Source organism: Struthio camelus, chromosome 5, assembly GCF_040807025.1.
Source record: "Struthio camelus isolate bStrCam1 chromosome 5, bStrCam1.hap1, whole genome shotgun sequence".
NCBI lineage: Eukaryota > Metazoa > Chordata > Aves > Struthioniformes > Struthionidae > Struthio > Struthio camelus.
Window position 1 is genome coordinate 68996324 of NC_090946.1, and position 27453 is coordinate 69023776.

Here is a 27453-nt window from a genome sequence, read left to right on the forward strand (position 1 = left end):
TTTTCCTCCTAAATATTTCATATAGTGTTGATGTTCCTCTAGGGAAAAGAGGCAGTGAACATTACTGTAAGAGGGATTTCAGTTCTAATTCTGATTCTTGGAAAACGCTCATACGATCACCAACAATCAAGCTAGCAATTGCCACCTCTGCACTAGAAGTTATACTGCTGTAAGCTGCAATAAGATAACCATGTGGGCACGCGTTTCCCTCATGACAGTAAAGCAAACCATCACGAACTGAAAAGTGAAAGTGTGCATGCAGTCAGCCACTGCAGTCACCTTCCTGCACCTCTGTCCCAGCATGTGGCCCGAGCACCCTGGAGTCGTGCTAAGGGGCGTAACTCACACCGAGCGGCTGCAGTGACCCAGAGCTCATCGTACCACGCGACTTCTGTCTTACAACCAGGAGTCTATCTGCTGTGGGTGGTGGAGTATTTCAGGAGGCATGAGTGCCGAAATAGATCCAAGAGTAGACTTATCACTAAGGAAGAAAAAAAGTCTTAGTGACGGAAGTTTCCCTTCATTTGAGGATAAATCTTAGACAGCCGCTCATCAGTCCTACAAGATCATCATTAGGAAAAACAGGGTAAACAGGTATCCCTGCTCATGAAATGAAGACAAAGTACTAAAGCCAAGTTTGACACAAAAACGATTTGATGCCCTCCTTTTTCGAGTTTTCAATTGTCCTGTTCCAATTGTGAAGCTAACAGTAGCTAGTAAGAGAATAAGTGAACCAAATATAAATAATATTCAGTTTAGAGCCCGTAAGATAGCAAATGGGCCATGTCTCGTTGGTGTCATAGAGACTGAATTCAGTGGAGAAGATGCTGACCCAACATTGACAGAATTATAATCCTGCCACTGTTGATCATTTTCCACAAATTCCCAGTTGGTCGTTTGATATGCAACTCCAAAAAGTTATTGTTTTTCCCCCAGTTTTTTTCTTTTCTTTTAGCCAATAAAGTGAAACCATAACATCAGTGTTGTTTGAAAACATATTTATGTTTGTTTTCCCTATAAAAAGAGATAATAATGTTATGTTCCAATAATATTAAGTTGCAATGTTATTTGCAAGATTGCAGAGCTTTTAATTTTCTGATTATTTCCACAGTGGGAGTTTCAGCTCAATTTCTACCAAGACACTTCTATCTGTTTCGGTTATTTTTTTATTACAGCTAGAAGCAACAATAATTGCCTTTAGTGTATGAAAACATGACTGAGGAGACAATTGTCGTCCCTAAAGACTAAAATCATCAGCATACATTTTTGATGTAAAATTTTTGTAAATTAATTGCAAGGTCCTATAAATATTATATTTACTAAAACTGTGTTGTCTGCTGTCTTCAAAGAAATAATCTTTTTTTTCAAAACTATGCTTCATACACAGTACACTTCCTGAGGCAGAAAACAAAAACATAACCTTCTACTTCCGTAATTTTACATTCTGCTACTTTTCTTTCCTAACTCTAGGTGGTTTTTTTTAATATAATTCAGGAAGGATACAGAAAAAATCAATAACACTCTTAGCAATCAGCACCAATTTACAGTTTTTCTCAACTCAGATGATCAAAATATTGAATATTCATCCCAAATGATAAGTCAGGGTTTTTAAATTTGCTTTTGTACCAAATCAAGAAAAAAATCAAAATGCTAAACATTTTATCAAACAGAAATTTTTCCTCAATTCCAGTTTAGAAATGGTAAAATGAAATTTTTTGAATACTATCAAATGAAAACGTTTCAACTGGAAGTGCTCCAGTGATGTACCATCCACAGGTATTCCATAGCCTGGACTTACAGAGGAATTATCCTTTACAGCCCCAAACAGAGGAACCTCACAGACTGTCCAGGACCTTGAAATACAGTTGTCAAAATCTCTGAAATACATTGAGTAAATGCTAACATTAATAATCCCAATTAAAATTATACTACCTTGTTTCAGTTTGTCCTGGTGGAAAAATAAACCACAGTCAGTTTTTCACTTTGGGAAAAAAAATTGATTTTAAAGCCCTATTTTTAAACCAGAGTGTGTTAACAGCGTATTTTCAGTTGTGCTAGCTCCAGTCTGGTGTGTCCTGTGTAACCCAGCTCAATAGAAGTTTCACAAGATTTAAGGGTATATGGCAAAGCTCTCAAGACACCCGGATTATGTCCTTTTCCCACACCTGCATTTGACTACATGAGCTACAAGATATTCAGGAGAAATGAGCTCTCCAAGCTTCTTTGAGGGAGATGAGCATTGTAACAGTTAACATCAAGACTAGTAATTAGTTCCAATAGGTATTTCAGCTGATTTACCCCAATTAGAATGGCAGCTGTTACATTTGAGCAAGCAGTACTTTGCACTTATATCAACTCATATTAGCAAATTTGGTCCTAGAAAAACATAGAAAATCTATGAAAAGTCATTACAGAAAAATATGCATTGATAAGCAGATTTGACCTCCAGAGGAGATCAGGGACCAGACAATGCAAATAACCAGAAATGTCTGAGGACATAGTTTAATAGCTGAGGACAAATTCAGAAGTGGTCAACTTTTCTAGTTAACAGAACTCTTGATCATTTGTTTAAGTCTAGCCTGTGGTTACTGTGGAGGATTTACTTACTTGTTTGTTTTTGCAACCAGAATGCCCCTTTTTTAGTCAGCTGCCTATTTCCTCAACTGACACAGGAGACTAGAGAAGTAAAAGAGCTAAGGTGCACCCGTTACAACCAGCAGGAATGTAAGCATGCTCTAGGATATGTGATAGGAAATATCAAATATCTCTCTGGCTTTCCCTCAGCTGGTCATTGCTGCAGCTAACCTTGGAAAATGACCCTGTTTTGATTCCTGAAATTTTCTATATCCAAAGTTATTTAGAATAAAGTATGATCTGCAGAACCGTCCTTCTACAAGAAATAAAAAAATGTTGGTATCTGGTTTTGCTAGGATTGAATTTGCCTCCAAGTAATACAAATGAGTAACAGTGCTTTTCCCTACCGTAATATCACTGTGATCAAGCTCTCAACATGACTTACAAACACTATGGGATTAACCAATACTATGCTGACTAGCCAGTAACAACTACACAATCTTCTTTCACTTCAGAAAAGCATCACTGCATACAGCCTGGAAAATTTGGCACCACTAGGTTCGAACCACTGCGACTAAACAAAGCACACTGTAGATAAATGATGCACAGTACTTTTGCCCAAAAAGAAGTTTACATAGCTACACTTACATCTATAAAAAATAACTAGGAGCATGAAGAATGACTGAATTCAAAATGATTGTGTATTATTTGCCCACATTCATATTTCAAAAATTAAACATGTTTCAACACCTAGGAATATGGAAAGGGTTAAACAATAACAGATTTCCTGTGGTAGAACTTAATGTAAAACATTCAAAAGGCTTTTTTAGAACAACAGACTCATACTGTAAAATAGTAATCTTTGGTATATCTTTTTTTCACAACAAAAATACAGGCAAGACAGACTTTGCTGTAATTCTTCCTAATTGCTCTAATGCGCTTCATTTTATTTTAGTGTTTTCAGTTTATAAAAACAGTTAGCATCAGTTTGTTTCCAGTTTTAATGGAGATAAACTCCTTTTCCCCCTGAAAAGCTTCACAATATGGTTGGAAATGTCAGCAATAATTAGGCAAGATGCTTGTGAAAATATAAAATGGAAACAATACATCTTTTTATAATGGAATCAGTTTGTCTGATTATCTCAAACAATGTACATTTCCAACTGCCCAGGAGGGTCATTAGAGCTTATGAAAATCAAACTCTGTTTTTTCTGCTTCATACATCATGGACAACAATATTGTCTCCAGGATCATTATATATTGTCTGGCTTTATAAATATATGTTAGATTTCCTTGAGCTACAGTGACCCTGGAGCATGAAATGCATTTAAAAATGAAAACAACAGAAAATACTTCATGTTATTAACTAAATAACTGTTACAGAGAAATTATAGATGGAAAGATAACCTCACTGAATACGGTACTACTGGAGTGGTACTCAAGGGACTTTGGTTCAATTCTATCTTCAGTCACAAATTTCCAGTATAACCTCAGGAAAGTTATTTCTACCCTATGCACAATAAGGGCTATTTCTCCCTTAAAGTGACGGTTGTGACAATGCTCCCTTCTGAGTTCCTGTCTAGGTGTGAAGTATAATTCAGAAGTTTGTGCTATTCCTTTGAGATATGTTCAGAGACTAGATAAGAGTATCACTTCTGCCTTTTTTTCCTTCTATAGAAATGGGACTAATATTTTCATACCCTCAATGGAGAGCTTATGGATAGAATCCATTAGTGTGTGTGAGGCATCCACATACCGTGATGACAAGGGTCATTTAGCGAGTAAATATCTGGATGGAGTAGGAGAAATTCAGCTACTAAAACTACTTTACATCAATAAAAATAGTTTACAGGAAAAAGACAAACACGGCAAGTCTGATAAGTTTGTCATGTGCTCAGATATCCTCATGTAGCTGTTCTGCACTCCAGAAAGCTGGGGAGCTATTTCAAAGATGAAGTTTCTACCAGTTTAGTTTGTTTTCCTAAGCATTGCAATGCACTTGCTCTACACTATGGCTTAAACACCGTGCTTTTGCTCACTGATCATGGGTTTTAAGTCTTCAGTTGTGTGTTCAGATTCAGCGACAATGATAACCAGCAAGATGGAGTTCTAGGAACGGTGCTGCCTCCTTGCAAACAGGATCCCCTCATATCAGCTGCTGAAGCGCCCAAGGAAAGATTGAAACCTGCAGCAAAATTGTAACAACACATAACAATTTCATTAAAAATGACCTGTTCTAAACCTTTTACAAATATAACAAACTACTGAAGAACCTAAGCTGTGTGTGGATAATGTGGTTAAAACAAGCAAATGCATTAAAAAAGTAATCTGCTCTAACCAATGGCAGTTATTTCTCTTCTGTAGTGCAAGTGCGCATATGCTTTCGTTAATAAAACAAATGCTTACCCATAATGAACACTGTATATTGGTTGCAATGTTCCAGGCCAAAGCAGACAAGATGCTACAAATTATTTTTAAAAAGTATGAAGAAATTAATCAGTAAAATCCTTTTGCTACTCCAAATTCACAATGAAATGATTCATATCAGCTAAGCCACCACCACAATGTAAGGCAAATGCAGCACATTTTCCCTGGCTCTCCATGTACTCTAACCCTCGTAGGCTTATTTTAAGGAGGAGGAGGAGGAGAAGGAGGAGGAAGGCTAAAGGAAGGGGGTCTCTCCACCCTCCTTGCACTGCCCGGTATGCAAGTGTTCCATAGCATGACAGGAGGGAGAAGTTGCCCAACCTCCCAATAGCAATATGATTGGATATGCTCCACAATACATAGCATAAAATACTGACAGCTCCGTTATCAATCTCCGACTAGGGTTTCACTCTTAATTAGCGGAAGCTGAACCAAGGGAACAGTATCATAATATTTTTTGTTTTGTTTTGTGCCTTGATTTGCTCCCCAGCAGTGGTTAAACACTTCATTTTAGTCTAGTAATTCCTCAGCTAGTGATGCAGCTCAGTCAGGGTCAGAGTCCCAAACTTTATTCTGCCCCTGTGCTCATATATTTCTTGGCCAGTGAAACATAGCTTCATTTTCAGAATAAGCAAAGATTTTGCAGAGTGCATTGGAATGACAGAGGAGGAGTCACACTTCTCTCATTTGTGTCTTCTACAGTACAACACAGCATAGAATGTAATGCCCAGGGAAAAAAACAAACCAAACTGAGACCCCAAGGTCCTACAGACAATGTTTTCAGGCTTCATCTTCAGAATGAAGATTTGAGAAATCACCAGTCAACAGTTCAAATCCACCAGAAGCAGAAGGCTGAATTTGGGCCAACATAGAGATTCTCACATGAGATTTTCACACAGTGAACAGCTAATGTTAGTAAAGGCACACGAGAAATCATTGGAAGAACAATTAGCTGGGAGGGCAGACCAGTTGTCTTAACTCTGCAGGGCAGATTGAAATGATAGCAAAAGACTCAGAGGAATGGGAGATAAATTTTCACCTTGTATATCGGTGCTGCAACGGGAAAGGAGATAATGCAATACACTGACAAGTCTGCTGTCCTCATACCACTGCATGAAATCTGTGACTATGTCAGAACTTGATCACAGGTCCATGTTTTCTGCCATAAACACTGACCTCCCTCAGTTTATGAGCTCCCTGCTCTGAGTGTTTTATTCTTCTTCTTGGAGAGAGAGCCTCAGGAAGTTCAACTTAAGGATTTTGGTGTTGGCCTCATTTTTCCATGTCATGTACTTGTTTCTGATATTTTCCTGCTTGTGTTATTTGCTTGCGGAAGCTGCTCCATTCATGGAGTTCAATAAATGGTGTTTGCCATCAGAACAATTTGATTCTAGTTCTAATTATAGCAACAAGCTGCTTTCTTCAAACATATTATGGGTGTTTCATTATTTTAAATTGTTATCGTCCATATTAATTACAGAAACAGTTGATCTTTTCTGAGAAGCAAGCAGCTGCAGATTCCTCCCTTTTTAAATGTCTCATTTTAATAGGTGAAACATCCAGGTAAAAATTAAATCAAGTTGTAATATGATTCTCCAGAAAAGAAGATACGTAAGTTATAACACATCGCCTCCACATTCCGTAGGGTTACACTATTCAGATGTACTCAACCATATCCCTTAGTACAGATCATAGTGAGCCAAATACTGCACAGCTCAATTGCAAAAACAAAGGCCCTAAATAAATCATACAGCAATGGCAACATTACTAATGGGACTACTAGAATCAGAGGAACCAGAGTGTTGCATCTGAGAAGAACCTACAGAATTATTCTGCATGATTTGTTTATGGTATTGCTGGCAAGACATGTTAAGAATGGAAACTAAAAGAGGAATAAAACTCCAGACTATGAGTCTTTTGCCTGTGCATCAAAAGACACATAGTCCGACAATCCAAAGGACAGTCGCTCTGGTCCTTATTGCAAAGTATTTTGCTAAACTCGTGCATGAACAGTCATCTTTACTCCGTGGCAGTTCAACAGCTGAATTTCTGTCAGTTTTCAGTTATCACATATTTGTAGCCGCTGTTCTTTGTGATCCCTGAATGGAGCACAATATAGCACACTGAGCAGTTGCTAAGCCTTCTGACACTTGTGTCATACTTTTGGCCATCTTTATTCAAAGGCCTCTGCCTTTAACAAGCAGCAATAGAAATTCACTCCTTTTTTATGAAATGCACAGTAGTGAGAGCTCACAATGGGGGGATGGACTTTTCCTCTGCATTAGAACAGTGAATCTCAGTATGAAATAAGTTGTTAAGAATCAGAGAGGAAAAATTTATGTTGATGGTGAAAAATATGCTAATGACAAAGATAAGTCCCTTGACACTTGTGCCATATTTAAAATGGTTTTGTATGAAACATTAGGAAATTTACTTTTAGAAACAATTCTCTAATGGTGGGATATAAGTTGTACAACTTTAGGTATCTTCAGATCTAATTAACCTCTGACATTGTGTCGAATCCTGCCTTCAGTAAGGTCTTTGGAAGTATTTCCACCACAGCATCTGCACTTTTGTAAACATCAAGTTATTTCTTAACAGTGGTAAGGATTTGGCCAATTATAATCGTGCTTGGAAGACGGAGATTCAGCTTCTCAGATAAAGCATTGACTGCAGATAAAAATATATTTTTTCTTTAAACGATAAGAGTAAAATCTAGAGAACATTGAGATACTTTTGAAAGGGAATTCTCAAAATCCCTGCATTGATCACATCAGACAAGCAAGATAGAAAAAAAAAAAGAAAAAAGAAAAGAAAGTTCTAAAAAGAAGAGTGAGAGAAAAAAATAAAAATAACCAAAACCTAGAGCTCAATCAATCAATTGAACACTCTCCCCCAGGAACCAATGAACCTAGACTAGTATAAATCAAGAGTTTATAATAAAAGACTAATGATCCTTTTCCCAAAAAATCAATAGCATGCCCAAACATGTTTCCACCAATGAAGTAAGATTTTGCAATGATGAGTAGTCCAAAAAAATGCTCAGATCAACCAGATAGTTACAACTGCGGTTTTCTATACTCCCCTTCACTTTCCCTTTAGTACATATCCCTCCTGGTTTGCATCAGACCAATTAATATCTTTGCTTCCCTAACAGCTCTCTAGATAATTCACAGAAGCATTTGTCTATGTGGCCTAGCATTAAACAGAAACTATTAAACAGTCAGCTCCTATCTCTTCTATAGAATTAACGTCATTTTAACTCCTACTATGCCTTGCTGTTTTGTCATACGTAAATAAGGTATTTCAAAGAAGTTGTAAGGTATTTGTCTCTACGCAGGAGCATGTTCTCCTGATCTAAACCAGGATGCAGTAAGCCTATTTTAGTTGTACTTATGGGAACTGTTCTTTTATTTGCTAATTTTAGCCTTACTAATGCTAAGCAGAAATCACAAGGAAAATCCAGTTCTTTATATAATTTATCTCATTATAATTTATCTTTACAATAGAGAAACTGAGCTGAAGTTTTGGTGGTTTTGCTACATTCACATCATTTTATGATTTGCTGTTAAAACACACGTGAAAGAGACCTGAGGAAAAGTTGGCTGGGAGAGGAAGGAGGAGGGGATCAAACTGTGTATCTGATGCTTATGAGTATACTTTGAAGTGATTTAATACTGAATCCTTCCACTTTTACTGGAACAATGTGCTTTTATTCTTGGAGGTCTAATCACATGAGCATTCACTCACCTCTATAAGTAACATTATTCAGTGTCCCACGATATTCTATTACAATGATTAACAGCCTCCAGTAAATTTGTACTAAAGTTATGCAATACATTGGGAACACTTTGATCAAACCACGGCTCATCCTCCATGGTCTCATTAATTACATGACTCCAACCACCATTCAGCATGCTAGTCCTGAGCAGGTGCAGGTGTGGCCAGATCTCCTTTCATCCCAGGGGCTCCATTTTCTATCTATCTAAAACACTGAGGTGACATCAGAAGTGCCTTTTGACATTGTCCTATCACCCCGAGCTAACCTCTGAAAGGGGACGCAGCTGCCGGGATTCCCGATGTGGCCGGTGAGCGTGCTGGACCTGCCTCCGCACTCAGACACAAGAAGCAGTTCAACATGTACAGGACAGTGCTTTGTTTTGTTTTCTTCAGGCCAGGTTTCAAGGAAAGCCGAGATGCTAATGCTATCTCCATGGACCCAAGAGCAGGTTGTCACAGCACTTATTTGAGTCTGTACCTATGCTTTAACCCTAACATGGTTTCCCTTTCCTCTCCCAGGACTCTAGGATTTGTACAGCCCCCTCTATTACTGTTTACGAACTCCAGCTTGCTTGCAGACAACAGAAGGAATAAAACTGCTGTACGCACAGAGAATGCTTTCCTCCTTGTGCGCAAAAACAGCTTTTCCAGAGCTTATTTCACTCAGTCTGCTAAAGTGTTTTTCACCTCACTTTCCCAGATGTAGCCAACATCTGTGTGGTCTGTGCTGACCATGCAGCAGGGTACAGGGCAGACAGGAGGAACGCAGGGATGCTAAGGAGAAAGATTTCCTGCAGCTCGTTTAGTCACATTTGGAGTAACACTGCGGGTGTGATATAAGGTCATCAGGGCATTACCATCCTGCTGCTTTACGAGAAGAAAATCTGAGGTGCTTGTGCATGAGTAATCTTTATTAAAAAAAAAAAAAGTCAAGAGACAACTATCCAAATAATCTGCTGATCTAGAGGATACTGACCTCCAGCTGACAACTAACATGGTGAACTGTACAGCTTTAGCATTAATGAATTCATTATCAAAGTCTTCCCTGCAACTGAAAAAAATTAACATGACTGTTCCACAGATGGGAAATTAGGGCAGAACAATGAAGGAACTTTACGGAGTCCATCACTTCCAAGGCCCAGATGAGAACGAGCTCCTTTTTGTTTCATAGTTTATTCCTTCTCAAAGCAACTACTGACCTGCAGGCAATCAGACTGGAGGAAGGTAGTAGCAGCAATTGTGAGATTAGTTCTGTAGAAACAGGTCTCCACCTCCCAAAGATGAGACTCTGGTGTGTGGAGAAAGCACCATGTGCTGATACACAAAGCCAAAATCAGCCATAGTGCCTTTCAAATTTGGTAATAGATGAGCAAAACCAGCCATGTAGGATTTATTTGTTAGCACTGACAGTTGTTAAAGACCATGTAACAGTCTGTAATGTATATAAAATTATTGACATCATATGTGTTTATATTTAGGTTAAACAACTAGACTGTTTTTATAAGAGAAAACTGTTTCTGGAAACAATAGACCAAATTGCTTTTTCTTGCTAAAAACAATGATGCAATGCTGCCAGTACCAACAATTTTTATTACAGAATCAGCTAACTGAAAACACAAGGCTCTTTAACAACACGCATCTTACAAAGCACTCCAATGCATGCTGATGCTGTTTTGCTTTGTTTGTTAGTCAGGATGGGTAAAAGCAATTTGTATTTTGCATTTTGCTCATTTATTGCACTAAGGTTTCCTCCTGCTTTCCTTTCTCTTTTATGAGGGAAAGTACTGAGTACTGAAAGCCCCACTTCTTGTGATTTTTTCACTATCAGAATCAGTTTGATGAGGTCACTGTCAGCCGAAGGGAGGAAGGCAAATCCTTCTGGGATGTGCAAAGGGCCAGAAAGAAAAGGAAGGGAATTTTAAGGTAAAAGAAATGGAAAATACACTCCTGTCAACAGAAAGAAGCAAGGCTTCCCAAAATTTGGAGATTACACAGTCACAACCACAGTATCAACATGTCCTGAAAAATGCCTTGGACCATCCCATTAAAAAATATTTCAAACATACGACTACAGAATAGGTTGCAGCAGGACTGAATCTGTGAGACCTGTTTCAATAGCTAACGTTATGGCAAGCACAATCAGTTCAGATGTGTTGAACTTGGGACTGTAAAATAGAATAAGAGGAAGGAGGATTGCCATTTGCCATTTAGAGGCAGTTTAAAATAAACAAAGTCTTTGACTTTTCAGTGTAGCTGACAGGTTAGAGATTCTCTAGATGTGGAGAAGATGCAGCATACTGAGAGTATAAATTCATTTTATGTTTAGGTTTTAAATGTATCTGATTGTCACTGAAATGTTAATCCCTCAAAAGAAAAAAAAAGATTTTATAAATGCAAAAATTAGGCTTTCGTGCTCAGCACAATAATGAAATATACAGTATTCCTTGTTGTCCTTACCTTTGAACTGCAGGTAACTGTATAGCAATGTCACAGGACAGAGATACACTTGTGAAATATTCACGAGCTGATGTCTCTGCAGCCCCATGGGACCTGTGAAGAGCTCTTTTTTTCCCCACATCTCTCTCTCAGACTTTAAATAATGAGCAGCAGAAAAGGTATGAGACAACATGTCTGTGTGTCTCCTTTGAAATCTTTTCTTACATTACCTTGTTATCTGTGCTGAAGAGCAGCAGGTATTCCAGCAGTTCAGAGTGTATCCACAGCAAAAACACCCAGCAAAATAGAGTGCCAGAAGACACCTTTCAGTTCCAGATCCAGTAGGCAAAACACATACCGGTGCACGGAGGGAGTGGTGGCAGGGTTGGGTGTTGTGTGGAGATGAAGGGAGAATTTTTACCAAAATAGTGATTTAGGAAAACAGATAGATTGATTACCTATCCTAGAAAAACATCCAATATACTATTTCCTCCTATACACTCACAAAATGCCTCTATATGGAAAGTTACAAAACTTTGTTTATGTTACAGCCTGGGTCAAAACCGGACCACCCGAGACAGATTAGCATGTCAGTCCCTCCACTAGTCAGGAGGATTTGGGTCATTCTTTTCAGTTTAGTCCTTGGTGACAAGCACTGAGAAGCACAGATGAAGATGTGAATTTGCAGTTTTTCCTGTGCTGCCCTACAGTTTACACCAATCTGAACTCAGGATAAGGTCTGCATAGAGTGGAATTCCTTTTGTTTCCACCACATCTGAATCAGTCTTCAGCATGGACAAGAATAAAGTTAGATACAGACCAGATTTATTAGGTGAATCCATCTTGGCGCCAAGGCAAGATATAGTCCTTTTTCAATGGATGCATCATATATTTTATTCCTAGTGCTCTAACTCTTCTAAACATTGTTTTATTCCTCCTGCATTTTAAAGACGCTTATATAACAGGTACTTTCCCACATTGGCCTTAAAAGACCTTATTCCCTTTCTTTTATTATTTCAACAGACTAACAGTCATTGCAACACAGGTGACGGTAAATCAAATCAAGTTGAAATGTGGGCCTGACTCATTCTCAGACGATACATGATTTGTTTGCATTACATTATCTTGGAAACCCATAACCAATGTGCACTAACTACATGTCCGCACATGGCAAGAAGATAAACGCTCTTAGTCAGTACTATAAAATCTAAATAAAATTGCAATCAGGTTTGGATATTAGGGTAGCTTTGTAACACCCTTGGGGCATTTACTCTTATCATTAAAATTATTTGCATTAGAGTAGTGTCCAGAGATCCTTACTATGATCAGGTTCAAATTGTGCTAGGCTCTGGAAAATGTGCAAAGAGACAAAAGTTTTAAATGCTAAATAGATAATCACAGGCAAAGGGCGGGAGAAATAAAGGATCGTTATCATCATTTTGTAGAGAACTGAGGTGTGGAGGTTATATTCTCTTTATATTCTAAGCATAGGCACAAAGCAATGTTTGAGTCCAACTTCACCTTGCATCCAAATAGTTTGGACACAAGCCTATGTTCAGGCATTGGCTTTGTGGGAGAGCTGATAACAATGGGAGAGAAAGCGTGAGTTTGCCTTTCCCGGCCTCACATCTACCTGCAGCACGGGCAGCTGCGAACAAGGATGGCTTGGCTTACTCAGCCTGCGGCAACCACCACGTATCCTGTCATGCTGTCTTGGGACACCATGACGTCAGTGCTGGTCAGACAAGTTTGCATGAATCCTTCCCGTAAGGACTTGACACCACCTACAGCCCTGAACCATGGGACGCACAGGCAGGCAAGCTATAGGAGGGCCAAAGTCAGAGAACGACACCTGAAAACTCAGAAAACTTTTTTTTTCTCTCTCTCTCTCTCTCTCTCTTTCTCTCTCTTTGGGAAGACCATATATTTTTCTCAAGGTCATCAGAAAATAAGAGTGTAGTTAGGAACCAGGTACCTGGTTCCAGTTCAGCATTCAAAAGTTTGTCATTCCTCTAAAGTAAAAGTTACTGGAATTATAGCTGTAACTTCTTGGAAAAGAAGTGGTGGAAGGACTCTTTTGAACTGAAAGGAAGTTTAGTTTCAAGGAACATTTCAATGTATCCTCCGTACACACATAATTTTTAAAACAGTCACAGAAACAACCACCACAGTGCTGGGCTGACTAAAGAGAGGGTGGATGTTTATATGCTGCTACTTCACCCCATGTTGCCAGGAATAAGAATATTACAAGGTGATAGGGAAAGATATGAGAGGGAGGAGCAGACATGAGTGCTTGATTGTTTGCTTAATTAAGCAATGCTGGCCACATCAAATCGTAGTGAAGTGTATATGTATCTGTGGCATGCTTTTAGTCCCAGGCAACACATTGGCTACCTCCCTGTGAATGGACAGTGAGCGGGAGATATTTTTGAAGATACAAATGTTGACTATCCAGGAGAGCTGAATAGCTACCAATTTTTTCCTTTGAAGACTGTATATCATCAGTTAAGATCATGATCTCACTGAGTGATCCAGTCACTCACAGAAATAATTGTATTTAGGTTAAGGAGACAACAGGCAGAAGGAAGGCTGGCAGGCTTAGGCCTAAAACAGAAACTCCAGCACTCCAGAACAGCATGTGATTTCCTCCTGTTTAAGTTCCTTTAATAAAAAATGTAGATTTTTTTTCTTAACCATGACAGGAACCCTAGTCATTATTTTCCAATACTAATGTTATTGTTTTCCTATAACCCCTATTGTTCTGTAATTCTAGCGGCCCATGTCTAATCCCCTAAGTAACATGTTTATTAGATATAATATTTCATCTCTTGGACTCAGTATCTGACACTATCATTTCCTTCCTTATGGTCCTGGCAGGATCTAATGGTTTTCTTTATCGCAATAGAAAGTTAGAAAGGTGCTCCTCCAAAAGACAAAAATGGACTGTATGTATGTATGCCTTAATTCAATTTGTATCATAAACTCCAGGCCAAATAAAGTAACTTTATAATATTAGACATTTCCAGAGTTGAGTGGGATTCTTTTGGTTTGTTGTTTGTTTTTAATATATGGATGTCCAGTCCTAGTAAATCTGTAGCTCATTGGCTTCATTACCTGTATCCTTGTCAACACAGAACGAAATAGTATCAAATGCTCATGTGATTTCTGATTTTCTTTGGGAATTCAATATCTGTGTGTTTTAATCAAGTGATAATAGGCAGGAACCTTTCCAACTTTCAGCTGACAAAAGCACAATATTAGTTGTTTGATGAGAACTCCTGCATGGATACAAATTCCATGTGGATTTTCCTAGGCTTTGTAAATTTATTTAAAAATAATATATTCTATACACAATTAGACTATGAATGTTAAGAGAGTAAGTAAAGTAATTTATTTGGAATGTGAAACCATCTGGAAAATAAAGACATTTTCATATAATTTTACCTAATATATAATAATTTTTAAGACACAAAAGGGGGTTTGAAAACTTTTGTATCCAGACCCAGAATGGATTCCCCTTAGAAGTGCATTCTTTGCAGACCATCTTCTGCAAAAAAGGACATCTATATCTCTTTATAATGTCTGTGCAGATTTCTGCTAAATGGACCTTGGTCAGAGGCCATTGTTGAATGGAAGTTGGAAAATACTCATATTTTTCCATATTCATTTTCCACACCATGTCAACATCTGCATAGCACACCAGTGAATCTGCATTTCATGCAATGCACTCAAAGGTTACAACTTACAGGTCAGGGATAGGAATTTTCACTGTGCAATCACTGGGCAGCTGAGACTACATACATTACTGAGGTGACAGGTATAGTGCGCAATGATGAACTTTCTGTCAGTCAGAAAGAGGTCACATTGGTATCAGTTGCCAGCATGCCTCTCTCCCAGCTTTAAAAAAAAAGAAAATTAAAAAAAGTCTCTTTTTTTTTTCTGCTTGTGGAAAATGGAAAGAGAGTTGATGTTGTTCACTAACGTCAAGTGGCTGGAGATTTAAAGCTCCAGAGCTCAGGAGGTCTCCTTTAACTGTGCTGGCAGTACTCTCTGTACCACCATAAATTGCTGCCTGAACTGAGCCCCTCAGAAGCTATTCCAGAAGGAACTATGACAGCCACATTAATGGGTACTGAGACAATGAGCTGAAGCCCAGTGTCAGGGAAACCGAAATAAGAGCACTTCGCTATCATGTCTCACAGCTTATTTTTTCATAATTAGTATCACTTATACAAAACAACTACAGTACGGCTAGTTTAAAATAGTCACATTAGTGAACTGAAAGATTTTTAGCTTCTTGTAAAGAGGTGGCTGAGTCTCACACGGAACAGTAAACCGTAACATGAATAAAAGCAGGTGCATAGTTGTAGTTTGCTAAAGGTTCCGCTATAACCCCGTAACTTTAGCTACTGTCATGAACAGATTAGAATATCAAAACTATGATCATTAATCACATCTCATTATACCATCTTTGTCTTCTGTATCAAAGAAATGCTGTAACATATCAGATAACAGAATATTAAAGATTGCAAAAGTTAGTTAAAGGATCATAGTGTCTGTAGTTAGCTCAAGGTACTCTGACTACCTGCTATAAGATCTTTATTCAAGACCACCAGAGATTACTGATATTCACAGTCTTTCTATGAGGCCCCAAAAGAGACTTTCCATGTTCTTGCTTTTTCCCAGCCTGCCTGTGGTGCTTGAACACCCTACGTATTTGGTCTGCACAGTCAAAGGCTGGTTTTTAATATACAAGGAGGTTTGGGTGACATACTTTTTGTGTCAAAAAGAAGTCCTTCTTCCTCTCAAATAAAAAAAAAAATCAGCGCTGGCATAAAGCAATGTTAATAGACATGGAAAAAATTGATTTTGCCAAGGCTAAATTTGTCTAGTGGAGCCTATACTTGAGATCACTGGAGTGCTCTCTTAAGTAGTCTCATTGTATCAGTGCTTGCAGGATAGGGCCTTGAATTTGTTTCTGCCACATGAAGTTTATATATAAGAAGAGGGGATGTAATTGAAATATCTCTGAGGAGTCTTCAGTAAGTCCTGTATTTCTTTATCAAAATAAACTTTTTATGAAAGAAGAATCAAAGAGTATAAGGAGCCTTTAGCAGAGATCTTGATATAAAATGCAACTACAGTCTGTAATAAACACTTTTCCATTTTTCTTGGGAAGTTCTTTGAAAGGAAAGTCTTGCTCATTAAAAATAATGTTTATTTTGTATTATGTATTGGATTTTAGAAATAATATTCACATTATGGATTTGAGGCAGCCAAGCCATAAATTAATGCAAAGACTTTGGCTGCAGAGGACCCTCACCTTATTGAGGACCAACTTTTCCAGGGTGCTATCCCCAAGCAAATTAAGGACCATTCCTGCTGAAATAACACAGCATATTAGAACACAAACTGTGGAGATTCATCTAAAGGCAACCTTTTCTGCATGTTCACATCCGCCCTTCCAAAAATATGCAGCTGACTCAAATGTGCCAGTATCTTAGCATAATAGGGACTGAACCCCAAGCTGCCATACAGCAGAGACTGATGTTCAGGTTCTTCCCACCTAACCTTAGCCACTTAACTGAGGAGCCTTCATGAAATTCAAGTTGCTTCAAACCTCTGTTACAGATAAGTAGGAAAGAAAGGCATTTGTATGAAGATTTGAAGACCTAAAATTTGTATCTTCTCTGGACATTTAGATTTCCGCGTATTGAGCTTCCTGACTATATAGGAAGCTCAATACGCGTCTGCATCATCCCATATTCTTTGCTGTCCCTCTTGTAGATCCTCTAACTTCTTCACAATGATTTTACACTTCCGTTTTTGGTGAAGGCACTAAAAGAGTCTCTCTCCTCCGTCTAGCTATCTACTTTCATGAAAATTGTAAGAGTATAGTATTTGGGGCCTTTGTACTTCTCATCATTTTAGGTTAAAATCAGGCAGAAAGATTTAAAAGTTATTTGTGGGAAATACATGTCATTCATATATCCCCTTTCCTTGAGGAATGAGACTACAAACAGCAAGGATGCTAAGGAATCATTCATAATGAATACTTATTGAGATACAGCAATATAAATGAGTAGGATTCATCTCACAGCAGACACTTCTTTTTTTCAGATGTTATTTGCTGGAATGATTTCTTGGCTATTCTCCACCTAAAAAGTCTACTGCCACAGTGACTCTGAGTCTGTTTGAGGCTCAGAGGAAAAAAATTAAAATGACTAAAATGACTAAGCGCTAAATGTCTACAGTAATGATGGAAAACAGTATAAAAACAGGGTTATTCATGCCTTTGTACAGATAGGCCTGATTTCTTGAAGAAAGGAAGATTCTGGAAACCCTAAGTGTCTGCAACTGGCTTTGTGGGTGTTGGAGGCTCTGGTTTTGATTGCAGCCATTCCCATAGGCACAGAAAATTTCTCTTATTTCTGCAGGGCTTAGTCTTTCCTGCCAAGCAATTCCCTGTTTGATAGGGAATATCACTTAGGGAGGAGAGGAATCATTTTGCACGCTCTTTCACAGACGCTAATATAAGTGCACAGTAAGAATATCCTACTGTCCTACACTGCCCCAGGAATCCTGTTTTTGGATTGAAAGTGGTCTCAGCCTCCAGGGCTAGTGAGAAATCCTGATTGCGAGGGTACTTGGGGCTTACACTGCCAGAGAATTGGGGACTGTCAGTGGAAAGAGTTCACCTCGGAAGACTAAGGAAGTAACAAGAAATGGGTCGTCCGAGTTTCCCTATTTCTTTTTTATGTTTTTAAATCTTCCTTTCCTGTCAGGGTAAAGTGCCTTTTTCACCCTTGGTGTACACAGGTCTGCTCCTGATAACAGTTACAGTATCATGAATAAATCCAGTAAAATCAAAGGAGTTAGGGGTATAAAACCAGGGAGAACAAGTCTGGAGTCTGGTCTCAGTAGGTAGGATTGCAGGATAAACTAGTCAAGGCACTGCCTCATTTTCAGATGGCCAATTCAGCTGTCATGTGACAGTCAAAAAATACATTCAGAGAAATCAGTATGAAAATTTCAAAACCCTACAATTTCATTTGTTCATTTTCGAGGAAATCTAACTAAACAGGCACAAGCTTTAAGCTTAATGTCCAGCCCTGTCTTGCAGATTTAGTCCTGATTACATGTGCATAAAGTCCATTCTATCCTTAGTATTTAGCTTTATCAAACTGACTTTCCCCCCCCCAACATGTATACCAGCTAAATTATTGCTCTTCTCCTCTTCCCAGCTTCCCCAAAGATACTATTCATTAAAATGTAGAGAGTAAAATCTCTATATGTGGATTTTTGCTTATTAGATGCGCTCAGCGCCTCATCATTTGCCAAATTCATATTTGTTGCACAAGGAGGGCAGAAACAATGTGAAATCAATCTTTTTTTGCTTGGCCAGATAAACATAAGACACAATGAGAGAAGGAAAGGCACAGAGAGAGTGAGATAGGGAGAAAGAAAATAAAGCAGGAAAACAGAAAACACCATCCCAGTGGTGATGGATAACTGAAGTGAACGTGTCAGGATGGTATTATGTAAATTACCAAAGCAGCTGAGCAGTGCACTGATGATTACAGAGGATGTGAACAATGTTGTGGTCCCCAGGTGCCACCATGCCTTGTTATTTTTTCTTCCCTCCAACTACCCTTGGGGTAGATTCTTCCTGACCTGAGTCCTTGAAAAAAATCCTCCAAGAAATACTTTCCAAAAAACAAGGTTAGAGGACATCTATGACATTTCTCCAAAGCAATAATAACTGTACCCTGTGTGCTTCCAGTTTAACATTCTAAACAGGGCGTTTTACTCATATCACTGACGGACCTGACTTATCAAGCACCTTAATTAGAGGATGGGCTCAAGGTCAACGTGACTTTAAAAAAAAGGAAAACTTAAGGGTGAGGGTTCAATTTGGCATGCACAAAACTATATTTTGAAGTTACTCTATATTTTTAGAAAATAACTTTTCTTCCTTTCATTAGAGATTCTGTGTGTCTGTCTGTGTTTGCATTTGTGTGTTAGTGTGTGTGTGTGTTTACATTCATTCCCATGTATGCCTTTTTGTTTGTGCCTTTGGTGGGTTTGCTTTAATTACTGGTAAATGAAGTTTGTAAAGTGATAATATTAGTCCATATTTGAGCTCTATGTAGGTCCAAAACCAAAGTCCTATAATCCAAGGATATGCTCATAAATTATCAATACATTCAGACCATCTGGATCCTCTGCAGGTGTCTCAGGATCAGATCTTAGAAAATAACAAACCTCTGTTGGCTTAACTTGTGCAAAATAACTCTTCAACATGTCAAGGATTTCACTCTAATACTTTCTTTCAAACTAGCTAGACATGAAACAAAGCCTAAGAAAATATGAGAACAATAGACAAATGTTTTCAAAAAGGTCCTTAGGATTTTTAAAACTAAATTATTTTGGCCATGCTCCTAATTAATTTGCATTCTCTTTTCATGAGCAGTTGAAATTTTATTATTGTATTAGCAAATTTTATTAGCAAGGTGCTTAGAACATCAAGCTACTCGATCTAGGTTGAGCTATACTGATTACACAAAGTGCCCATTACAATAATCAAAGTTAGACGGAGTTTAGGGAATCCATCATCACACCTCCTACCTACAGCAGGTGATGCAGCAGAGCACGATTCATTACTTTGCAGGTTACAGTAGATGATAAAAATTCTTCCAGCTATCCTTAAAATATGGCAGAGACACGGAGCGCTGGTAGATCTTTCTGTTGGCACAGCACCTATTAAATCAGGACCCATTCCTGTGTCTGAGTTGACTGGACAAAGCAGCAATATCAATAAAAAACAAGAATCACTAGTGTTTATTCCTTAAATAGGAGTTTCTTGGACTAACTAATGTAAAGTCTGCACAGCAGCGTACTTTCCAGCACTGCTATGGGCAGCCTTGTGGGACTAAAAGGTGAACTTGATAACTAACTGACACTTGCACAGGTTCAAAATTTGAAATTGCATTTAATTTGTATGTCCTTATGTAACTGAGAACACGGACCTTTAAAGCAAATATACCAGAAAATAGGCATCCTGCTAAAAATATTTGCAATATAATAACTAATTGAATGGGATTCAGATCTCTGGAGATATCGCAAGTTCTTTTCATGGTGGATGTATTTGTTCTGCCTACATGTGTAAGAGGAAGGCAGTTTGTATGTGAGGGTACATGCAAACGTTCAGTTCTGGAGAGGGAATTCCTTTCCAAGGGAGAGGGGCAGCACGAGCAATTGTAAGGTTCCTGTGTTACTCCCACCTAAGTACTTTGGCTTCAGGGTCAATTACTTGTGCATTTCAAACTGTTGACACAGACATATAAGAACTGTCTATAATGGGTATTAATCCATATAAACCATCAGACAAGATTTGAAATAGAAAGAATTCAACTGAGCTTGCTACTTTCATTTACTTTGTCGCAAAGTCAGTGTATTTTGACATTTTACCGTACTAACATTGACTATATGCCTACACCATATCATTTCATCATGGGGGTACAGAGGTCCAGAGGTAGCACCAAAACCAGAGGAATCAGTTCGGCATTAGCCCTTCTTCCCAGCTCCAAACGATATTGCCTTGTGCTTTATCTTGCTAGACTGGAGTTAGGGCTAACTGGAGTTATTGTGTATTGCATCTTGCAGCATAGAGATAATTTTTCAGGCAAAGCAGCCCCATTGTTCTAGCCACACCATAGCTTCCACCCTCAAAGAGGCTAAGGTGTAACAGAGGGCATAGGAAGAAAAGATCGAAGACAGGGAAGTCAAATTTAGAATAACCACTTTAATCCCTGCTGTGAACTTCATTTTTCACCTGTAAAATATCACTTCAGTATCTCTAAGGTGAGAGCCTACGGACCTCTTTCCCGGAGTTTGGAAAGGAAGGATAGTACAGGTAGGAGTTTAATTCACATTTCTTGGTCACCAGGTCAGGGCTTCCTGTTTTCCAAATTAAGATAGTTATACTTACTATTCTGATCATGGGGTGCAATCCTGCAGCTCTTTCAAGGAGGAGATTTATCAGCAAGGTCAGTATGACTTCTTTGTGATGCTTTTCTTGACTACCTGTATTGGGGCCTCTATAATTAGCGCTGAATGTGTAATTTTGTTTAAATTCATGGCAAGAGAAAAATTAAACAAACTTGAGGGGAAAAAAACTTAACTGGACAATTAGAAAAAACTTATGCTGAAGTACATTGCCATTCCTGGTTTCACTGTTTCTATACAGCAGTTCAGTTTCTCAAGACATCCCAAAAATGCCAGGAGTTAGGAATATGTTAATGGAGGAAATTGCTTATATAACTTCTATTCGTTTGAATTTGGTCAAATTGCCTGGCCTCCTTTCTGGCAAGGTGCATTCTAAATTCCTATAGTTGATAAAAAGCAACATAAGCTACAAAATAACAATTGCTTCTTTCCTGGCTCTCTACTCTGTTTAATTCAGATTCTTTTTTTGTATGACTTTAAAAATAACTTATATAGAAAGGATATGGAAACTGAGGTCTCCTTCCTGTGACTTTCTCAGTACTGTATTGTGTAAGATCTCCAAAAACCCTTATGAGCACAAGTCCTGCTAATTGTTAATTGGGACATTCAATGGAACTTGAGCACCCACTTCACTTAATTGCTTTTGAGCAGCCAACACAGCTCTGAGAAGTGGTAGACATTTGTGACCAGATTTACTCCTACATCCTGGGTCCAATTTGTCAAGAGCAAAAGCATCACTTACAAAATGCCATTGACCCTCAGTTGTTCAGCTTTTTTGCAGAACCTAGGATACCTATTGTTGGGGTTGTTTTATTCAGCTTGGCTCTTCTTAAAAAAATAAATAGATACAGAATTTTTAGAGATTAATGTTCTATTATTTCCTTCACTTTAAGCATTTATTTTAATGTGACTTTTCACTGACAAAAAATGGTACTTATGGCACTGTAATAATAACTTGCACTCGTGTTGTACCTTTCATCTCAAGTGATCCCAAAGCACTTTACTAACTTAACAAGCTGAAACACACTATATTAAATACTATACATAGGGATCACTTTGCCCACTACTGAAACAACTACTTATGTGGTGAAATGAGCCAACTGTTTAAGGGCTCAGTTCTGCAAGGTGTTGAGCTCTATTAGCCTGATACAATGCCCACTGAAGTCACTATAAAGACTCCTGAAGCTTTCAGTGGGCTCTGGATTAGGATTTATTACACTCTTCCAGCTAAACACTTAGTAACATGCTTAACTTAAGCACTTGAGCAGTTCAATTGACATTTATAGAACTTTAAGATGCTTAAAGTTGAGTATGTGAGTTTCTGAAGGAGGGCCAGGTGTCTTAGCGGTTTGCAGTACAGACTGCAGCAAATACATCGAAACAACGTAGAGAAGCAGAAAACAAGAACTGAGGAAGAACACTCTTGCCTGCCCCATCCACTGAGGAGATTAGGTAGCCTGGTGTAAACACCTTTATTGAACACGTGATCAAGACAGCATGAGAAAAGAGTTGTTAGTTCAGTGATCAAAACATTTACATATTCACTACATGCTGATAAGTTTACATTATTGACTCTGTGTTTTATTACCAGTGCTTTATTATATGGAGACTGGAAAATTATGAAACTTTCTGTGTTTGCAAATCACAGGTCCTCTTAATGTAACACAGTAATTCATTAATTTTCTTCCTGCACTGCTAGTTGGATTAATAAGCATCTCTTACATTAATTTATTAATTAAAAAAAGATAAGAAGAAAAGGCCCATAAACTAGAGCACAGGAACTGGAGGAAAAAAAAATTGTGGCTGTTCCCTTTAGTATTAGGCAGCTCCAAGGGTGCTACTTTTCAGTCCCAAAGACAGTAAGGTTTTGTGATACTAGAAAAGACAGTAAGTCCAGGTCAGAGCTGGGACAGTAATAACCCTTCTTCATAACCTGACTGCACCCTTCCATGTTAACATACTGTGAACTGAGCACAAGTGACAAAACCAATCCATCACTGCACCGCCAACACAAAGAAGAATAGAGAGGTTAACAGAAATTGATGACATCCCCGCTCGAATTTTACACTGATTCGGCCAGCTCTACGATTGAAACAGACAAAGATTTATAGTCCGAGCCAGGACGCTGGCTCTCCTTGATTGCCTTGATTTTTTTTTTTTTTATGTGCTTCTGCATATTTATTTCCAAGCTCATCATGGGCTTGTAGCATTAGAATGCTGATTTGATTTTACATTCCAAGAGGAGTAGACATTATGCAGCCATTTGCATGATGTGAGAGAAATCACCATAACGGTTTGTGATATCGGCGACCAAAATGATCACTAATGTTCACCTGCATAAGCAGGATTGTGTAATATATATTTTTTTTGAAATTCAGATTTTTTCTTTTTACTCCTCTCTCTGTGAAAAAAATAAAAAGAGGGAATTATTCCATATCCTGTGGATGAGAAATTGTGTTTTGTCATGCCTCCGAGGGCTACAGTGGTATTGAGCTTTTATGAATTCGTTTGATATCAGGGCTGAGCGTTACGAGTTCCAACACAAATTTTTTTCCCCATGACATTATTACTGAAAGCTTTTATCAGTTCATTGTGACAAAAAATTGATTATTATCCTTGACATTTGATGGATAGCTTTCATAAAAGTACTTTTTTTGTGTGTAAGTCTGTAAAGTTTTCTTAGGAAGGCTCTACTTTCTGGAAAGAAAAAAAAACACTTAATCCATGGAGCATTCTTGTACCATTGTGATCTGTGAAAAAGTTTACAGAAAGTGTAGTAACATTCTGGCTTCTGTACAGCTGCTTCCACTTAAACACTGGTAAAGTGTATGTTCACGCAGCTTAGAGGTAAATTTGGATTAGTAATGGAACTATTCCATAGGTCCCTCAAAAAGCGATTTTGAAGTGGTTGTGACAAACGCATTGATAGCTGCTGTATAGTTAAGGTTAATTTAGGCCTTTATCTTTACCAGGTTCTTATACCTCTTTGGAGTTGTTATATTTTAAATAAGCGTACAGCAGGTGTCGGATAGAACAAAGCTGCCTTTAAATAGTTTAACTCTTGTTTATTGCATTCTAGCAACAAAAGGCGATAGGACTCGACTCATTCTACACAATGCCAGGAGCTGAAGCTAATGGTGATTCAATTACAATCCCTCACAAATGGGAATATTCACCTCTGTGGGTGCATTAGTCTTGATGGGAGCTCAGTGCTTGCCTTGGGAGGAGAATGTACTTTAAGAGAATGTGGCAGAACAGTTTGCTTCCGGAGAACTGGGAAATGGCTGGTTTCCCTAATTGCCATTCTCAAGGATGGATTTGTAGGAGTCTTCCCAGGGACCCTCACTGAAATGAAAGGTAGAAGGACAGTGAGTTTTAGAGAAATTTGTGAAGACAGAAAGTCAGACAGGGGCCAGATCAGCCATTCACTAGAGAAAAGGGGCTTTAGAGAAGATACAATTTGTTATAGGAAAAGATTTTAAACTTTTGAAACAAACGCTGTTCAGTTTCAGATCAATTAAGAGATTAAAAAAAAAAAACAGTTTTCTGCACTGTGTGCCAGTTTCAGATATTTGGTGGTTCCTGAGATCAGGGAAGTCAGCAGTGAACGTGAAGAAAAGAATTAAGCCTTGCTGTTGCTTAGACACCTAAGGGATTACAGGTGATGGACTGGCCCAGCGGCAGCTGAAACATGAGGGAGAAGAGGGAGGAGGATACTGCACGGCAAAGAGCATTCAGTCCTGTACCAGGAGGAGTGAATGAACAGCTGTAGTCTTCTTAATTTCCACCCTCAAACTTTCAGCCTCTGTCCACTCCCAATGAGTCTGTCCTGGGGGTAAGTTCTGAGGTAAATTTATCAAATAGGGACAATAAAGTGTCAGTAATGAAGTAGAAATGGAAGAAATCCTCAGTGCATACTTTACATTTCTCTTTAGAAAGAAGGCTGTTGTTTACAACTATAATGAAACAGTTTTTATTCCAGTAGTGCTGATAGGAGAAGAAAAATAAACAATTTTAAGAAAAATGAGTTAACCTTAATTATTATGAAATACATAGAACCGGATAAATTTCAAAAATATTCAAAGGATTGGCAGACTGGTGGGTCTTGGAAGAGTGAACAAAAAATTGGGTCTCTTTGTTGTGTTACTGTATAGGAAGAATGAGTACTTTGACTTCAGTAAACAATAAGCCAGTTAAATGGATATAGAGCAAGTTAATTAAGGTGTTGTGGGGTGAAATTGATGAAGAATTAAAATTATGGCAATATACATACTGTCAATCAACACAGCTAGATGGAAAAAAAATGGAAAAAATCTTTTTCAGGTAAACTTTTTGATGGAGGTTATGATTTCATTGACAAAGATTTCTCTAAGTCATTTGAAATACTACAGATAGTTAATTCATAAAAATCTGTCTAACTGGTAATTTTTAAAGGGAGTTCTAACAAAAAAAAAAAAAAATCCAGCCAGTTTTTTCCAATTGGCTTCCTCCTGTCTTGATTAAAGTCACGTCCTGACCAGCAATGAGAAAAATAACGTAAAATCAGTCTTGTTAAAATTTACAGATACACACAAAAATAAAAACAATATGATAAACAATGAGAAAGATAGATCTGAAGAAACAACCTCAATCTCACAATAAACTGGACTTACTTAAGTCAGATTTATTTTAATGTTCATTGCTAATAGCAATACTGTATACCTAGGAAGCAAGACTGCAAGTCACAATTTCTCTACGGAGGAAAAATCAATCAATCAACTCAATTTAGGCACTAAGAGCACTCAAAAGGTGCTCTTGGGTACCTCAATGCCAATTTGAGGGCCAAAGGCAAATGGAGACAACATCTTCTGAACACTTCTGTATGAATTGCTGTCATTTGTATGTGATATTTCAAAGACTTTTTCATTTGTTTTCTTTTCTCCTTTCTCCTGATAGAACAGAGAATCCACGAGCAGCTTTCAAGCAAGAAGAAAAATCACATTACTTTACCCTGTGTTAAAATAATTTCCAGGCTCTGAAGCAGGTATGTTCTCCTATTGAACATGAAACCTTAGCTCCATTTGCTTATGTACTTGCCACATGTGACAAATACTGACTTTTTTCAGTGATTAGATTTTATACACTATGAAAAAATGCTAGTCTAACAGGTGGTTTGAATTGGTGGAGGGATTGGTTTGAAATGGTGGAGGGATGTCATTTAACTTACTTACCCATTTTTGTTACTCTTACACTTTCTACTAATTTGTAGGAACTACCCTGTCTAATATTCCACAGGAGAAAAGAATCCCCTTGTAACCAAACATGAAGGGTATGATTCCTCTGCTATTTAGATGCTAACATTGAAACACTAATTAAAAACGTCTGGTTGTAGTTTTAAAAAAATAAAATTTGTTTGGATCATTCATTTGGTTTATTTTATCTCTCCCCCACCCCAACAGAATGGGTGATCCCAGTTTTATTTCATTTGTTTCACAACTGCATTTGCAATCAAACTGATATAACAAACAAAACCCAGATACTATTTTATTTCTATATATCATTTTATGTAAACTATTAAATCACTGCTGTATACATTCAAGTGAATATTGCAGAGCATGACACTAGATTCTTGGCTGGATCTTCCTGTCAGCAATCCATTAGTTGTAAGGAATCTAGAAAGAAACTAATGATATCTATATCAAAAACACACAAAGGGTAGAATATCAGTAGTATAAAGACTATTGAGGAATTTTTAAAATTTGTCTTGTGGTGGGAGTGATTTCACAAAAAAAAAAATATGGTAAAGCAAAGGGGAAAATTTTGGGTCATTCAGATATATTGCTTCAGAAAATTAGAAGGATTTGTTTTGATTTCAATGTTTCATTCTTTGTTACATTAGAGCACTTATCATCCTGTTATGATTATAATATGACAAATTATTTCTAATTGAGAAGTCACTTTTAATGAAAAATTGAAACATCTAAAATAATGCAAAAACTAAACATTTCAAAATTGCTAGTTTCCCTACATTTTCAAATTCACATTTCATCAAGCTTTTCTATTTTGAAAGAATTATTTTCCAGTGAACTGTAAATCCAACAGAATTCCTCTGAACATTTCTAGTCTTTTCTTGACAGATTTCGATGTTTTCATTGTTAGTTGCTAATTCAGTTCATTTTGGACACAAAGGACCAAGCTTAACAATTATGTTTTAGAATTAGGCCTGGACATAGCAGCAAACAGAATGCA

At 37.8% G+C, this 27453-nt stretch overlaps 1 long non-coding RNA gene across 1 annotated transcript in view; it reads right to left on the bottom strand.

The window, feature by feature from the left end:
• Window positions 1–953: 953 nt before the first annotated feature.
• LOC138067526 (uncharacterized) overlaps window positions 954–27453 on the bottom strand; it is a 98721-nt gene continuing 72221 nt past the window's right edge. The window contains exon 3 of the long non-coding RNA XR_011141647.1: window positions 954–4759. This is a non-coding gene — a long non-coding RNA (uncharacterized lncRNA). The remainder of the gene's footprint in view (window positions 4760–27453) is intronic.